Consider the following 17,917-nt stretch of genomic DNA (forward strand, 5'->3'; position numbering starts at 1 on the left):
TTCTGAATGTTGAGTTTTAAGCCAACTTTTTCACTCTCTTGTTTCACTTTCATTAAGAGGCTCTTTAGTTCTTCTTCACTTTCTGCCATAAGGGTGGTGTCATCTGCATATCATTGATATTTCTCCTGGAAATCTTGATTCCAGCTTGAGCTTCATTCAGCCTGGTATTTCATATGATGTACTCTGCCTATAAGTTAAATAAGCAGGGTGACAATATGCAGCCTTGACGTACTCCTTTCCCAATTTGGAACCAGTCTGTTGTTCCATGTCCGGTTCTAACTGTTGCTTCTTGACTTACATATAGATGTCTCATACAGATTTCTGATACAGATTTAGCAACCTATTCCACCCATTTGTTTGTTCAGGGATTCCCAGGTGGCGCTAGTGGCAAAAAAAAAAAAAAAAAAAAAAACTGCCTGCCAACGAAGGAGACACAAGAGACATGAGTTCCATCCCCAGGTCGGGAAGATCCCCTGGAGGAGGAAATGGCATCCCACTTCAGTATTCTTGCCTGGAGAATCCCATGTACAGAGGAACCTGTCAAGCAACAGTCCATGGGTTGCAAAGTGTCAGACACAACTGAGCACACACATACAATGAGCACCTGCTCTGTGCCAGGCACTGTTCCAGTCATTACAACAAAGAGCATGGCCATGCCCCAGTCTTCATGGAGCTTACATATGAGTTCAGGACAGAAAATAAATGGAAAGGAAAGCAAATACATAATATATTGCCACAGCTTGTATATAACATAAGCACTGTGTAGGAGAATAAAGTTTTGTTAAGGGAGTGGAAGCACGCTATTGATTGAGTGGTCAGTTTGAGAGTGTCAGGTTGCTAGATGCGTCATAACGAGGCATCACAGACTAGGAGACTTAAACAACAGAAATTTACTTTCTCACGGTTCTGGAGGCTAGAAGCCCAAGCTCAGGATGTTGCAGGGTTGGTTTCTTCTATGTCCTCTCTCCTTGATGTATAGATGCCCACCTTCCCGTTATGTCCCCACATGGTCTTTTCTCTGTGTGTCTTCACTCTGATCTCCCCTCCTTATAAGGAAACTAGCCGTATTAGGTTAGGACCTACCTTTATGCCTTCATTTTAACTTAATTACTTCTTCAAAGACCCTATCTCCAAATACAGTCACATTCAGAGGTACTAGGGGCTAGGGCTTCAGCATATGAATTGGGGAAGACAAAATTTATCACCTTAACAATGGGTCTTTTTGATGAAGGGATATTTGAATCATGATGAATTAAACCATAAGCTAACTAGGGCAAGAGAGAATAGCCAGAAAAGAGAGAATATGCTCACCATTTCCTGGAAGCAGTAAATGAGGTGGATTTGGCTGGAAAAAGTTAGCAACGAGAATAGTGGTAGATGACAGTGGAGAGCTAGCCAGAGACAAGATCACATAGGGTTTGTAACCCATGTTAAACAGGGATTTTTGAAATTTGAGGAAAGAAAGTTTTGAAGGATTTTCACCAGGTAAGTGACATACTCTTACTCATGAAGTGAAGTGAAGTAAAATCATTCAGTCGTGTCTGATTCTTTACGACCCCATGAACTATATAGACCATGGAATTCTCCAGGCCAGAATACTGGAGTGGGTAGCCGTTCCCTTCTCCAGGAGATCTTCCCAATCCAGGGGTTTAACCCAGGTCTCCTGCATTGCAGGCGGATTCTTTACCAGCTGAGTCACCAGGGAAGCCACTGTTATTCATATCCTGAAATAATTACTCTGGGTTCTATTTAATAAATAAAGCAATTATATCCATTTAATAGAATAATACTCTGGGAAACAGACTGTAAGGAGCATGAGTGAAAGCACAAAGACCAGTTAGGGGATGTTGTGATTGTCCAGGAAAAACAGGCTGTGGCCTGAACCAAGATAACAGATGGTGTTTTCTTCCTATCCGATCTTCTGCTCCCCAGGCTAGGGCTACAGTCCTCTATGTGACCAGTTGGAGAAGGAAGAGCAGAGAAGGCAATGGCACCTCACTCCAGTACTCTTGCCTGGAAAATCCCATGGATGGAGGAGCCTTGTGGGCTGTAGTCCATGGGGTCGCTAAGAGTCGGACACGACTGAACTACTTCACTTTTAGTTTTCACGTTCATGCATTGGAGAAGGAAATGGCAACCTACTCCAGTGTTCTTGCCTGGAGAATCCCAGGGACTGGGGAGCCTGGTGGGCTTCCATCTGTGGGGTTGCACAGAGTCGGACACAACTGAAGCGACTTAGCAGCAGCAGCAGCAGCAGCAGCAGAGAGGGAAGAGAGTTCTCCATCTCTCCCTCCAAGAAGGGAAAGCCAAGTCAAAGGTTGGGTGTAGACTTGTCACAGAGTTACAATGCAGACATTTTGCAAAGGAGTTGAGTTCTGGAATCTTAAAGAAAACCACCCTCACTTAATTCTCCAAAGTTCCATTGACCCCATACAGTTAAGGGTAAGTCAGGCAAAAAGCATGAGTGAGGCTTCACACTGAATTATGATAATGCTGAAGAATACAAATCATAGCTGAATAAAAATGTTCAGTCTTCTCTCAATTAGCCACACTACTGGAGCAGAAAATGTTGTGGATCCCAGAATACTTCATGTTTACTGCTTTTCCATTAAATAGGTTTCCTCATCCATTCAACATGTTATTTCTCCTGTCCTATTTTGTTTATATGATATATCGGAATTGTCACACAGGGAACGGTAAATATCTCTTTCCAGTAAAGAATTCAACCTGAATAATCCCCTGACCAATAATAATCCACTGACCAATTCCAATGGTCAGTGCTTTTTAGATACAATAGTCACTGTAACTTACTGTTGAGTAGAAGTTTCTAATTTTTAAAACAGTGTAATAACTGTTTTTCCTATTTACTGCTCAGAACTCTCAGAAAGACCCCTAGTGCCCTATCCTTTTATTTCTATGAATAGAACTCTTATCTAAAGTAAAACTCACCTTCTGGAGGAACATATATCTCTTTCTAGCCAGTGTGGAGTTAGTATTTAAAACAATACCTGTTTGTGGGCTTGTTCTCTTGTCTTTCTCTTGCCGCTTTGAAACCCTAATTTATCCCATAACTAGTTGAGCAAGCTTCTACTTTTCAGGCTTTCCGTCGGGTGGGGCGTCCCAGGGTCTTGACTAGGAAGCAGGTGGGGAAGGCAGCTGGAAAGAAGTATGGTTGGAGCTGCAGGCTTCATCCTTCAATACAGCTTTCCCAGTAATAAAGGCTATCTTCACTTCTTTATCTATCTGGGTCCTGTCACTTTATTGATTGATGTCCAACACCCTGGACACTGATCTTGAAATTTGGGTTGCCTGTTAGACAAAGTTAAAAAAAAAAAAAAAAAGACAACTAAAACTCAATCAGAAATAGTTTTAATATCTAAAAAAAAAAAAAATTGTCCTTGAAAATTAAGAAGAGAAAAGAAAAATAATTAAATACACTTATGCTTGAGTCATGTACGAATGTGCGTTGGACCATAAGGAAGACTGAGCACCGAAAAATTGATGCTTTTGAATTTTGGTGTGGATAAGACTGTTAAGAGTATCTTGGACTACAAGGAGATCAAACCAGTCAATCCTAAAGGAAACCAATCCTGAATAGTCATTGAGAGGACTGATGCTGAAGCTGAAACCTCAATACTTGATGCAAAGAGCAAATTCATTGGAAAAGCCTCTGATGCTGAGAAAGATTAAAGGCAAAAGGAGAAGGGGGCGGCAGAGGATGAGATGGCTAGATAGCATCATAGACTCAATGAATATGAATTTGAGTAAACTCTGGAAAATAGTGGAGGACAGGGGACCTGGCATGCTGCAGTCCATAGGATTGCAAAGAGTTGGACATGTCTTAGTGACTGTAAAACAACAATGAAGATCTTTGGAATTAGACTAGAAGATATTCAAACACTCTAAGTGTCAAAAATGCAAAAGTCTCACCTGAGTGGAGATGAAGATTTACCTGAATGGCCAGAAGAATAAAATCAAGAATACTTTATAAAAATATAAAAACGAACTCTTTAAATTTTGGAGGATTTGTTACAGATAGAAATAGATTCCAGTACTGGATATTGCTGCTAATAAAAAATTTGAGGGCCAAAATCTCTTGTTGTTCAATCCGACTGCTGAGAAAGGCATCTTCCAATTCATTTAGGATGATATAATTGTTTCATTAGTGGATAAGCATATTTTAACGAAGATGACTTAGAATTAAGTATGCAAATGTATTTTAAAATGACATTTTTAACATTTTTATATTTAGGAAGGATTTTGTAACTTTTTAAAAAATTTGGTCTATTTTCTTGCAGATGAAGCATGAAATTTCAATTTAAAATGCACAATTGAATAATTAATTTAGACCTTTAAAACTGAAAAATTTCCAAGTTTATATTCAGAGAACTTAAAAGAATTCAAATTCAATATAATCATAAGCTTAACTTATTAGATTTGCAAGCTATTTGAGTACTTGGGAAGATTTTGTTGTAAGTCAGACAACTGGTGTACTTCTAAATGAAGCTAGATATATGAAATCAATAAATACAGCTTGAAATATAAAGGGAACTTCAGTTGTTACAACACAAAGTGATTGTTAAATATGCTAAGTATATAAATAGTATGATAATATCTCTAAATAAAATTAAAAGGTAAATGTAGAACTAGGTTTTTTAATTTGTAACTATAAAAAAGTAAATATTAATATCTGAATCCAGGATTTCTCTGTTGCACAGGAAAATGGCCTGAGGACAAAGCTCACATTAACATATGCTATGAGAGGAAGAAAGGAGTTAGCTAACCTAACCCTACAGAGAAGGCAATGGCACCCCACTCCAGTACTCTTGCCTGGAAAATCCTATGGATGGAGGAGCCTGGTAGGCTGCAGTCCATGGGGTCACTAAGAGTTGGGCATGACTGAGCGACTTCACTTTCACTTTTCACTTTCATGCACTGGAGAAGGAAATGGCAACCCACTCCAGTGTTCTTGCCTGGAGAATCCCAGGGACAGGGGAGCCTGGTGGGCTTCCGTCTATGGAGTCACACAGAGTCGGACATGACTGAAGTGACTTAGCAGCAGCAGCAACCTAACCCTAACCATAACCCTCCCAGCCAACATCAGTAGGACAGCATGATAAGGTGGTCAGAGGGTAAGGTCTGGGGTCAGATCACATCTTTTATGTGATCTTGTTCAAATTCCTTAGTCTCTCTGAGTCTGACTCTTCATCTTTAAAATGACACCAAATAACAATACCTATTCTACTAGATTGTTCTGAAGAGTAAATGAGATGTTATGAAAAAGAAATTGCTAACTGTAAAATTATATAATCACACACACACACACCCCTCACTCACACAAATAGTAGTTATTATTGCATAGGGGGAATACTTATTAGAGGATGAACTGACCAAGAGAGACTTCTCTGGTAGTCCGTTGATTAAGAAGCCATCTACTAATGCAGGGGGTACCGATTCGATCTCTGGTCTGGAAAGGGGTACCACATGCCACAGGGCAACAAAGCCCCTGTGCCACAACTACTGAGCTTTCCAACTGAAAGCCCATGCTCTGCCACAAGAGAACCCACCACAGTGAGAAGCCTGCATGCCACAATGAAGGCAACTGGAGAAAGTCTACATATAGCAGCAAAGATCCAGCACAGCCAAAAATAAAAATAAGAAACAACGAACTGACCAAGATAGCACTACCCAGGAATGATATTACTACAGTCGATGCTATTGATTTAATATCATTTCATTTATCTCTGTATTATTCCAGATAGACCAACATTACATTTCAGTTTTCTGCAGAACAAATGATTCTCTGAATTTTAAACAGTGAAGGACCAAAGGATCATGTTGATGATTTTGTTGTTGCAGGTCCCTTTTTCTCCAGGGACCACCCACACTGCAAACATTTACAAATCCAGATCCCTGGAATCCACCCCAGACCTACCAGAGTCAGAACCTCAGACCATGGAGCCCAGCAACCTCATTCTAACAAGTTTTGTCTGGGTGATTCTTAAGCATATTTGAGTTTGGGAACTACTGCTTCATATAATTATGATAGATCATTAAATTTTAATTTATGACCCCATAAAGATATTCGTATTATGCATCCAGGATTGAACTGAAGATGTTGAAGCCAGAGTGGCTTCCTCCCCACCCACAGTGAAGTTGCAGGCACTCTGTAAACATCCCCTGCAGCTCAGGGAACTCCTGAGGTTCTGTCTCCCATCCTTCTTTCCAGGCATGCTGACTTTGTTCTCCATCTTCAGTCCCTATTTCCACTGTTTCTATGCTTATTTCTCTGCGCCTTATATTTATGATCAGGTGAATTTGCAAATGGAGATAAGAGTTGGATCCATGTGTTGGGAAGATCCCCTGGAATAGGAAATGGCAACCTGCTCCAGTATTCTTGCTGAAAAATCGCATTTGCAGAGGAGCTTGGCAGGCTATAAGAGTTGGACATGACTGGGCAACTGAGCATGTATGAAAGCATGAACTTGCAAAGGCTCTGTTCCCAACCTCTCCCTCGATTTCCTTTTCCACAATGATTTCCATCCTTCCTTGGCTCCACTCTGCATAGACCAAGAGAGGACTCTCATCAGACCCCTACACCTAGCCCAGGTCCCCAGAAGTACACTTGCTCTCCACTCCAACTGGAAGAGCATCTGCACAGGGTCACCTTTGTTGTTGCCACTGTGCTCTGCCCTCTGGGAGGTGTTCTGATCCTCTAGCATGGCACAGATATGCTCTGAAGTCCTGTTGGTCAAAGTCTGGTCCACAGAGCAGTAGTCCACAAGCCTCACTGAGCTTGTTAGAATGCAGAAGCAGCAGGCTCATCTCCAGACCTACAAAATCAGTTGGCATCTTAACGAGATCCCCAGGTGCTCCATATACACACTAAAGCGTAAGAAACACTGTTTTGAAACAGTTTTTCTTGGATTGTTATTGAATCTGAGGAGTCCACGCTGAATCTTCCAAGTATGGGCAAGATCTCAGATGAAATATTTCAGACATTAACATGCATTATAATTACATGCAGCTCTTGTTAAAAAATGCAGATTCCTGGAACCTTAGCTTGGAGATCCTGACTCAGTAGGTTTGGAATCTGAACTTTTACAACTTCCACCAGGTATGTCAAAGATCTTCATGGGGAAGCAGCCCTGAACTAGGGAACAAGGCCAGAGGTCACAGGTCAGAGCCCCTCTCCTTGGTTCACACAGGAACCAAGCCTGGAAATGCTAAAATTGTATCATACACTAATCAGAAGACAGTCCAAGTCTTTGTCTAAGAAACAAGAAATCCTCTATCAAGCATATGAGTTATTTATACAATTTCAAAATGAAGCTTTATCGCTTTAAACCCAGTAATCCTTTAAAGGATCATTATATTTGCAACAGTATATGTTTCTATATTTAATGATAGGTACATTTGTCCAGAAATACATTTATGTGATTGATCTTTAAGTCCACAAATGCTAAGAAGCTGCTAAGTATTTAGATTTCTCCTTTTGTTTACTTACCTACTGGAAGGACTGATGCTTAAGCTGAAGCTCCAATACTTTGGCCACCTAATGCAGAGAGCTGACTCACTGGAAAAGACCCTGATGCTGGGAAAGACTGAGGCAAGGACGAGAAGGGGGTGACAGATAATGAGGTTGAATGGCATCATCGACTCAATGGACATGAATCTGAGCAAACTCCAGGAGACAGTGAAGGACAGGGAAGCCTGGCATGCTACAGTCCATGGGGTTGCAAAGAGTTGGACATGACTGAACAAAAGCAACTGTGTTTACAGCATCGTATTAAGCTTTGTCACAGGAAACAGACTCATAGTACGCTGATGGCATACGAGTTAAACTGACTACTTCTAAATGAACTGCAGGACATAAAAAGTGCATAGTTCTGAATCAAAAAATTATTCTTATAAATGTAAGATAAATTCAACCAAATATCAGGATTTTGTAAAGATTAAGAATGAGTATCTATTTGTTCTTCAATCACTTGGGAAGAATAAGGCAAGCAAGCGTGATGTGTTTACTTCTGGAGCAACAAAGTGTAACCATGCTCTGTTCTGCTAATTAATTGGCCAAGAAACAGTAGAAGAAGTTTAAGTCTTGTTACAAAGAATATTCTTAGAGATTGCCTTTGTTAAAAAATAATAATAATAATTACATTTAACACAAACCATGTAGCCAGTTTCTAAGTGGAAACTGGGCTAATTGTTTTTAACAGATTTATTGAGGTATAATTAATATACTGTAGCCCTCATTTATTTTAAGACTGTGATTCAATAATTTTTAGAGAAATTGCTCATTGTGTAAGCAACATCAAAATCCAATGTTATAACACTCCCATCACTATAATAACATCCCTAAAATAACATCCCATTTACAGGTAGTCCCTATTTCCACTCTCAGACCTGGCTACTGCCAGTCCAAGCCAAACTATTTTTTAAATACTTGTGTTGGGAAAATGATGCTGTTTTCCCTTACGTTCCATTGGAAGAGTCATCACTGAGGGGACGTTAGAGGGAAAAAAACCCCGCAGGAGATCATTCTATCTATAAAAATAATTAAGATACTTATACTCAGAATGCACTTGAGTGTACCAAGAATAGCAAATATTTGGTAATCTCTAAGTGCAATATCCTTGGAAGAAAAGCCAGGACCAATTGAGACAGCATATTAAAAAGCAGAGACATTATTTTACCAACAAAGGTCCGTCTAGTCAAAGCTATGGTTTTTCCAGTATTCATGTTTGGATGTGAGAGTTGAACTATAAAGAAAGCTGAGCGCCCAAGAATTGATGCTTTTCAACTGTGGTGTTGGAGAAGATTCTTGAGAGTCCCTTGGACTGCAAGGAGATCCAACCAGTCCATCCTAAAGGAAATCAGTCCTGAATATTCATTGGAAGGACTGATGCTGAAGCTGAAACTCCAATACTTTGGCCACCTAATGCAAAACAACGACTCATTTGAAAAGACCCTGATGCTGGGAAAGATTGAAGGCGAGAGGAGAAGGGGACGACAGAGGATGAGATGGTTGGATGGCATCATCGACTCAATGGACGTGAGTTTGAGTAAACTCCGGGAGTTAGTGATGGACCTGGCATGCTGCAGTCCGTGGGGTCGCAAGGAGTCGGACACGACTGAGCAACTGAACTGAACTGAAGTGTGATGGTTATATTTAAATCTAAAACAGAAACCATGGGCTGGGAGTCAATCTTGGCAGGAATCCCAGTGCCTGAAAATACATTTGTTGTTGTTGTTTAGTGGCTAAGTCATGTCCAACTCTTTTGTGACCCCATGGACTGTGGCCTGCCATGGGGTCCTCCGTCCACAGAATTTTCCAGGCAAGAATACTAAAGTGGATTGTTATTTACTTCTCCAGGAGGTCTTCCCGACCCAGGGATCAAACCCCCATCTCCTGCATTGGCAGGAGGATTCTTTAACCTGAGCCATTGTGGAAGTGAAAAGATATTTACTGGTAATTAAAACCCAGATGAAACACAAGCAGTTTGATAAATTTACCTGGAAGGGCAACCTGGACTCTGGTGAAGTTTATAACCTGTTTCAAGGGATCTGAAAAACATCAAGAAGAATACAAAGTTTGGGGGAACAGGGAAAGTATAATTTTGTAATGATTTTGTATGTCTTCATCCACTGCTATGTCATTGATTGACTTACTTGTTTTCTTCAGTATTTATTTGCTTTGCAAATACTTGTGTGCTTTCTGTGTGAGAGGCACTGGGATAGAATAATTAACAAAAAAAATACATTTTTCCTGCCTTTCACAGAGCTTACAGTTTAACCTTCTAAAATTTGAAGAGCTCATGCAAATCAGTAAGGAAATCACACTCTCCATGTTAAAGCAAAATGGCAGTACTCACTTGGCCAGCAATTAAGAGGGCACTGGAACCAGAGATCTAGCCCTGTCATGTACTAGCTTCTCTCATGTAATGGGTTGAGACTTCAGGGGACATTGAGAAGGGGAAAAAATGTATTCAGCATGTGGGACAGATGTGTATCTTTGGGGATAAGAGAGTAGACTGTGGCAGAATGATGACCACCCCCCTCCCAAATAAAACCATTCCCTAATCTGTGACTATGTTACCTTACATGGTAAAGGGAATTTCCAACTGGATTGCAAACCTTGACGATGGGAAGGTTACCCTAGATGACCCAGGTGGGTTAACCTAATCATGTGAGTCCTTAAAAAACCTTACCTGGATGTAGCCAGAGAAAGGTAAGATGATAGATGGAGGGTGACTCACGGAGACTCATTATAAGATTCAGCCCATTGTTGCTGGCTCTGAAAATTGAAGAAGAGTCTCACGAGCCAAAGAGTGTGGATGGCCTCTGTGCTGTGTGCTTAGTCGCCCAGTAGTATCCAACTCTCTGTGACCACATGGACTGTAGCCCACCAGGCTCCTCTGTCCATGGGGATTCTCCAGGCAAGAATACTAGAGTGTGTTGCCATGAAGACCCCTCCAGGGGATCTTCCCAACCCAGGGATCAAACCCAGATGTGCCGCATTACAGGTGGATTCTTTACTGTCTGAGCCACCATGGAAGCTCAAGAATACTGGAGTGGGTAGCCTGTCTCTTCTCTGGGGGAATTTCCCGACCCAGGAATCAAACCAGGGTATCCTGAATTGCAGGCAGATTCTTTACCAGCTGAGCTTCCTGCCTCTAGAAGATAGAAAAGGCAAGAAAACAGATTCTCACACAGAGCATCCAAAAAGCAACACAGTGCTGTCAGCATCCTGATTTTAGCCCACGAGACCTGTCTCAGACTTAGAAGCTACTAAACTGTAGGAAGAAATATTTGTGTTGTTTAAGTCATTAATAGTAATTTGTTATGGAAGTGATAGAAAACTAATACATCACATTAAGCAACTTTAAAAACCTCCCCAAATCTATTTCCTTACCTGTAAGATAAAGATACTGGTTCTGATACAATTGTTGTGAGAATTTGGCATAAACTGCAACGTGCTGAGGTCTGTACCTGATGGCTAATGAATACTTAGAAATTGGCTCAAAAATGGATCCACTAAGGTGGCGCTATTGGTAAAGAACCCTCTTACCAATGCAGGAGACTTGAGAGGCAGGTTGGATCACTAGGTCGGGATGATCCCCTGGAGAAGGAAATGGCTTACTTACTCCAGTATTCTTGCCTGGAAAAATCCCATGGACAGAGGAGCCTGGCGAGTTACAGTCCACAGGGTCATCAGAATAGGACAAGACCGAGAGACTTAGCATGGCATGCAAAGAAGTTTTAAGAAGGAAGCAAAGGAGCTACCTCTCATCACACGTCAGAAGGCTCGATTTAGTCCAGAGCCTGGTACCAATAAGATGTATATGAGCTTAGGCAAGTCTCATTCTCTCCCTGGCTGCAGTTTTTCCAAAGAAGGAATTTGAATTAGAAGGTTAATTTCTGTGGGCGTCTCCTCCTCATAAAACTTGTGCATGAAGCCACTTAGCAGCAGCAGCATGAAGAAATAAGATATTATCATAACACAAACTCTGTGAGATTCAAAAGTGTCAGCCTTGGAGGCCTTGGAGGCCCCTTTCTGAGGTCGGATCTGCAGTGAACAGGCTTCAGTTCCACCAGTACAGGCAGGTACACTTGGTAGGCACCTTGCCTGGGCTTTTCCTTTTATGCTTTTCTGACTTCTCTCCCCTACCTCCAGGGAGTCCTGGACTGGAATAGTCTCAGTAGGGTTACTCTCAAGCTGCAAGGGGTTTTGTTTTTTCCCTGTGTTGACGGTGATACTTAAGTTTTAGGTCTTTGATTCTTTTCTTGGAAAAACCAAGCAAAAAGTAATTAGGGTTTTTAAAGAAAATCACATGAAAGCCAGAAGGGATGTTCTTATTCTTATACACAATTCTTAGGACTATGAATCCATAAACTTATTTGATGAGCAATCAGATAAAATCAATCTCATAAATTGTATATTCCTTGGCTCAACACTTGCTTTTCTAGGAAATAATCATAGTAAATGTGTTACATTATGTGTAAAAAGGTATTTATTGCAACTGGTTTATTCTAATTTAAAAAATGGCAACAGTCTAAATGTTCATCGTCAAGGGACTGGTGAAATAAATTTTAGCACCACCACAAAATGAAATATTAGTCAGATCTTAAAAACATGAAATATTTGTTCTATATAGTTAACTGTATTAATATTTATATAAGCACATATACAGAGAGAAAGATTGGAAAGATGCCTAGTTTAAAATTTTAATTAAAAAGGCATGTTAGGTAATAGTAAGTGTAATAATAAGCTATTTCTATAAGGAATATTTACATTTCTTTGTTAACTAAAATAAAACTAAAAGATAGTCCCCAAAATGTTAACAGAACAAAAAGTAATTATATAACAATTTAATTAACAAAAATTATCACATTGATAATAGACCAACATATCACATTATGTTCCTCAGTTCAGAAAGCAGCCTCACTGGTCTGGTGAGGACTTGAAGACAGAGGATGGAGGATCTATTGAAGTAAAATTGGCCCATGAACAAAATCTAGGGAATAGAGAAGAAGTCCAGTAGTTCCCAAAGGAGAGGATGTAAGATGTAAATAGTGGCTTGGCAACTTTCCAGGGACACAAAAAAAGAGACAGGCAAGGTACCTACCAAGTTAGCTGCCCAGGGGCTTAGAGGGTGATGATTTCCTGGATGTGAAATGGGGCAAGCCTTAAAAGCTCTTAAAGCCAATACCAGAAATCCAGCCTTTGCAAGTTGGATTCTTTTTATTATATCTTCTAGGTGCTTTCCCTTTATTTTTTATGTTTTATATTTGCAATTGTGATGGATTAAAAATAACCATAAATTCTTTGCTACTTCCTCCTATCAAGTGTGAGAGGGGTCCATGGGGTCTAAGTCCCCTCCCACACGATACTGAGGTCAGCCATGCTTGTGACTTGCTTTGGCCAATGGGCTATGAGCAAACATGACTCATGCAGAAGTCCAATAGGTGCTTGTGACCTGGGGCTTGTAATCTTGGAGGTGGCCATGCTGTAAGGCCACCTGAGGTGGCCATGCTGTAAGGAAGCTGCTCTAGAAAGTCCACGTGGAGGAGGACCGACATGCCTGACAGCCAGCAGCAACTCCCAAATGTGATACCAGGTCATCATGGACTATCCAACCGTTCCATTCATCCTCTGGAATCATAGAGGTAAGCTGGGACAGACCAGCAGAAGACCCACAAAATTCTGGCCAAAAATAAATAATTTTTATTTTAGTCCTAAGCTGGAGGTATTTGTTTACACAGCCATAGATAACTGATACAGTAGTTATTAACCTTCTTTTTGTAAGCTCCAGAAGTCTCAGCTGGGTTGTGGAGTAACACCCTGCTCAAAAAGCAGAGATTAAAATAGTGAAACTTGTCATTGACCACCACCTCTTAAACTTGGAAAAAGAATGTTCTTCAGAGCAACTTCCTGTTCAAATATTCGGAGAATCTTTCAAAGGAATCATTATCCGAAAGACTATTTTACCCTGCTGGAAGTCATATGACAAGCCTTTTTGTTTTGTGAACAGAAAAAACATAACCATTATTTAATAATAGCAAAAAGATTAGATAACTTTTCTTGACTGCTTTCAATGTAGGAGGACTGGTATCGGTATTAATACCACCCTCATTTTGCAGCTGGAAAAGCTGAACCAGCGAAGTTTAACAACTTGCCCATGCTCACACAGCCAGGAAGTCACAGAGTCTGGCTTGAAACTCAGATTTGAGAAAGCCCTTGTGTGTATTAATGCTCAGTCACTAAGTCATGTCCAACTCTTTGCGACCTCGTGGACTGTAGTCCACCAGGCTCCTCTCTCCATGGGATTTTCCTAGGCAAGAATACTGAAGTGGATTGCCATTCCTCCTCCAGGGGATCTTTCCAACCCAAGGATCAAACCCTTGTCTCCTGTGTCTCCTGCATTGGCAGGCAGATTCTCTACCACTGAGTCACTTGCGAAGCGGGAGAAAGCCCTTGCTCTTAGCTGTTATTGAATATCTCCTCTCAAGTATGCTAATTTCCTTTTGTCTTCCTGAACAATCCACTCCTATGGGAAGTGAGTCACTAAAACGTCTGTCTCAGTTTTCTCATATGTGATATTGGAGGGATGACAGTACCTGTCCCATGGAGTTTTAGTGAGGATTAAATGGGATGGTGTGTAAGAGCCCTTATACACAGTGCCTGGCCTCCAGTGAGCCCTGGTAGCCGGTTGTAGTGGGAGGAAAGGCAGTGGTGAAAACACCACAAAGGGAATGAGAACTCATGGATCTGATGACATCAATCCTTGAGGGAAGAGCCATGCTTTCATCCTTGACTTAAACTTAACTCCATGATTTGGTCTCTACTTCAATGTCCCTCAGATGTGCTAGACACTTCGCTGTGCAAATCACCTGGACCAGCAAGAAACTCTCCCATTACAATTAGAGGAGCTCTGGCGCTTGGCTTCCTGGGGCCCTTGTCAGCAGCTATAGGACCTCAATTCTATGATCCTGGTTGACTGAGAAAGACAAAGAGCAACCTGCAGTCACTCCACAAGTCCTGCTGGCTGACAAGGGGTGAAAACTGTGTTTGGCTTTCACCTCTTTACTTTCCATTGTTGTTATTCAAATGAACAGCCAGATGAGAAGATCATAGGACTTTGTTTCAGAGATTACCAGGAGTACATTGTCACCTATCTTTTGTACCCAGGAACATTTCTTCACAGGAGACTGAAGCCTGGAGTTTGCCAAAAGGCATGCAGAGCTTCCATATGCCTGCTCTGGAGACAAAACCCATGCATTTTAAATGCCATCAAGTTTGCTCTTCAGCAGATGACTCAACAGTCATCACCAGGGAAGGCTCCAGCTATCTAACACATTCCCTCCCCCCAAATGTAGAAGGACTTTGGGAAACTGAAAGATTCTTATTTTTTCTCATAATACATCATTCTCCCTTTATCATCCAGCTACTGATGTTTGTTCTGAAAATGTAGGGAGTTGAGAGTTACTATCAATCTTTTGGTACTCAAATGTCCAATGGAGTCACACTGACTTTGAAGATCTAAATAAAATTGGCTTTACCTTCTAGCCCTTATCTTGGGGAAGTTCAGGGCTCTCCCAAAGTCATGGGTGAATTCCCAGGGCTGACATTCTCAGGCCGCCTTTAACCTGGTTTCCTTGTCCTTCTGAATCCTCTCCCTGCTGACTTTTTGTGTATTCCTGCCCTCCTCCACTCCAGCCACTCTCTCCTCTCTGGCCCACTGACTCAAAATGCAACATCACCACCACTTTTCCCTGACTTCTGCCAAAGCAGACACTTGAGACAGTTGTGTGTAGTGAAATTTTATTAAACAATCAGACTGAGAGTAAGAAGTGATAACTTAGGGCAGAAAAATTACATCTTCATGTTCTTCAAAAATATTTCTGCCAAGCCTTCTTCAGGGAATTTTTCACTGGTCATACTTAAGTCTACTGCTTTCTTATCTCTTGCAAAATACAAGAAGGAGGCCACACTCAACTCAAAATTCTCCTCAGTCTTTTATGCGGAAAAGTCACAATTTCTTTTGCTCTAATCCCTCTCCTCCCTCTGTGAAGCAGAGAGTTCAAAATCAGGTGCATCCTTTCAAGAGTGTTTTTAAACATTTATCCTATGGAGTAGAATTCTAGAGTAGTAAGTTTGGATTCATACTTTCCCAGGTAAGCTACAGTGTGAAATGGAAGAAACACTGAACCCTTGCTCAGGAAGCCCTGACACCTAGTCAGGAGGCCCAAGTTTGAATCCTGGCTCAGGCGTTTCCTAGTTTTTTGACTTTGAGCAAAATAACTTACTCTCTGGGTTTTTGTCTTCCTCTGAAACATACATCTAATGAATCTCTTTCAGGGTTCATATTAGGGCAAGTAACAGATTGAATATGGAAGTATGATTGGGATTCAGAAATGACTGATGTATGCCAGATAGCTTGGGTGACAGAAAATTAATATTTAATATCCTGAGCCTTGCACTCAGGAACTTACACTTTAATTGAAGAGAATAAGAGATGAAGATTGTATATGAGGAACCAAGAAGCCAGAGGAGGGGGAGATTGCTACGGACCGGGAAGTGGAGGGCAGGATTCCTGGGGAGATGGGCTAGGTTCAAGATGAGCGTTGAAGGGCATGATGAGGGAACAGTAAGACCATTTCAAGTAAGGAGGAAGATGGGAAGGTGGGGACAAATTTCCATACATCAGAAGGTAAACTCAAGACCTATGTAGGGTTTCTGAAAATAGATATTCAAGGAATTTCCTGAGCATCTAAGGAAAACTCCTGTACACAGAACATTTTGCACTCAATTTCAGGAGGCTCATCAACTCTCAGACTCTAGGAAAAATCTTTTGTCTTCTAAGATTTATTCTATTTGCAGTCTTGAATCTCATTTTTCCCTCTTTGGAGTGAAAACTTTTCAATCTTAGGATGTGTCTATATTAATTTTTCCTGGAGTCTTTCTATGCATAGCAACTATTGGAGTTTTAGGTAGCCCAAGATATAAGATCCTTGCTTCTTGCTCAAATTCAAAACAAATTAAAAGAGGGAGAAAAAGGAGCCACATCGACAAAAATAAAAATGTTATCTTAATTTGTGTAAAAAATTATTTCAGGTGATATGGCTTAGAAATGTGATAACAATAAGCTTTCTGGCCTCAAGTTAGATCTTGGACTCATACACTGGTGAGAAATATTAAGAATACAGAGCAAGATGTGCTTAATCAAGATCACAACCATGCACTGCTCAAGAGAATGAGAGGGTAGATTCCATTTGCTTAGGATTTTTGATAAATTATCTCTACCAAATCTAGGCACATGTGCCAATCACCGACTCTCCTTAACCAACGAACTTACTTGGCTTCACTAAGGAAGAATAAGGCCTAGAGCAAGAGAAACAGACCATTTGGTGGAAATTCCTCCTATTAGAAAGGAAACTGGAGAACAAAAGCGTACAACCATTTTCCTGCTTTTAACCATTCAGTCATTCAATGTATATGCAGTGAGCTCATAACATTTTTCTAATTACTGTTCTAGACTCCAGGGATAAAATGGTGAAGAAGAGACATGGGCTCTGCCCTTCTGGAGATTTGCCTCTGGAGAAAGCTATGAGATGAGACAGATACTAAACAACTAATTCTGCCAAAAGTAGAATAGATAATGTAATGTGAGAGCCATGATTGAAGGGTATGTGGTGCAGTCAGGGTGTCTAACAGGTGGCTATCAGGGTAAGTCAGCAAGGACTTTCCCAGGAACACTTTAACAGGATGTTCTAGGTCTTTGCTTTTACTCCTCTTCTCCCTTATGTCATCACTTGGAATGGATCTATGGTCCTAGCATATGCTTTGACACATCTGCAAGACACAACCTCTGAGACTGGCTCCAACTCAAAATAAATGATCATCTTAAATCGCAAAGGCCATATCTGTCATGACCACCCTTCAGTGGGTAACTCTTCTCAGATGAGATGAGTGGTTTTCTTCAATTCACCTCCCACACTTGGTTTCCCAGCAACTGTGTAGCACAGAGGTGGTGGAATTCTGGAGAGAGCTAAGTTTTTTCTTGTCCTGAGTACAACTTCTTGGGTCACAGGAAAATTCAGAAGATAAACACATGGAAGGAAAAATGAATTGATACTAAAAAATAACATTTTAATGAATAAAATGCATTCAGTTCAGTTCAGTTCAGTCGCTCAGTCGTGTCCGACTCTTTGCGACCCCATGAATTGCAGCACGCCAGGCCTCCCTGCCCATCACCAACTCCCGGAGTCCACTCAGACTCACATTCATCGAGTCAGTGATGCCATCCAGCCATCTCATCCTCTGTCATCCCCTTCTCCTCCTGCCCCCAATCCCTCCCAGCATCAGAGTCTTTTCCAATGAGTCAACTCTTCGCATGAGGTGGCCAAAGTACTG

Source organism: Bubalus kerabau, chromosome 11, assembly GCF_029407905.1.
Source record: "Bubalus kerabau isolate K-KA32 ecotype Philippines breed swamp buffalo chromosome 11, PCC_UOA_SB_1v2, whole genome shotgun sequence".
NCBI lineage: Eukaryota > Metazoa > Chordata > Mammalia > Artiodactyla > Bovidae > Bubalus > Bubalus kerabau.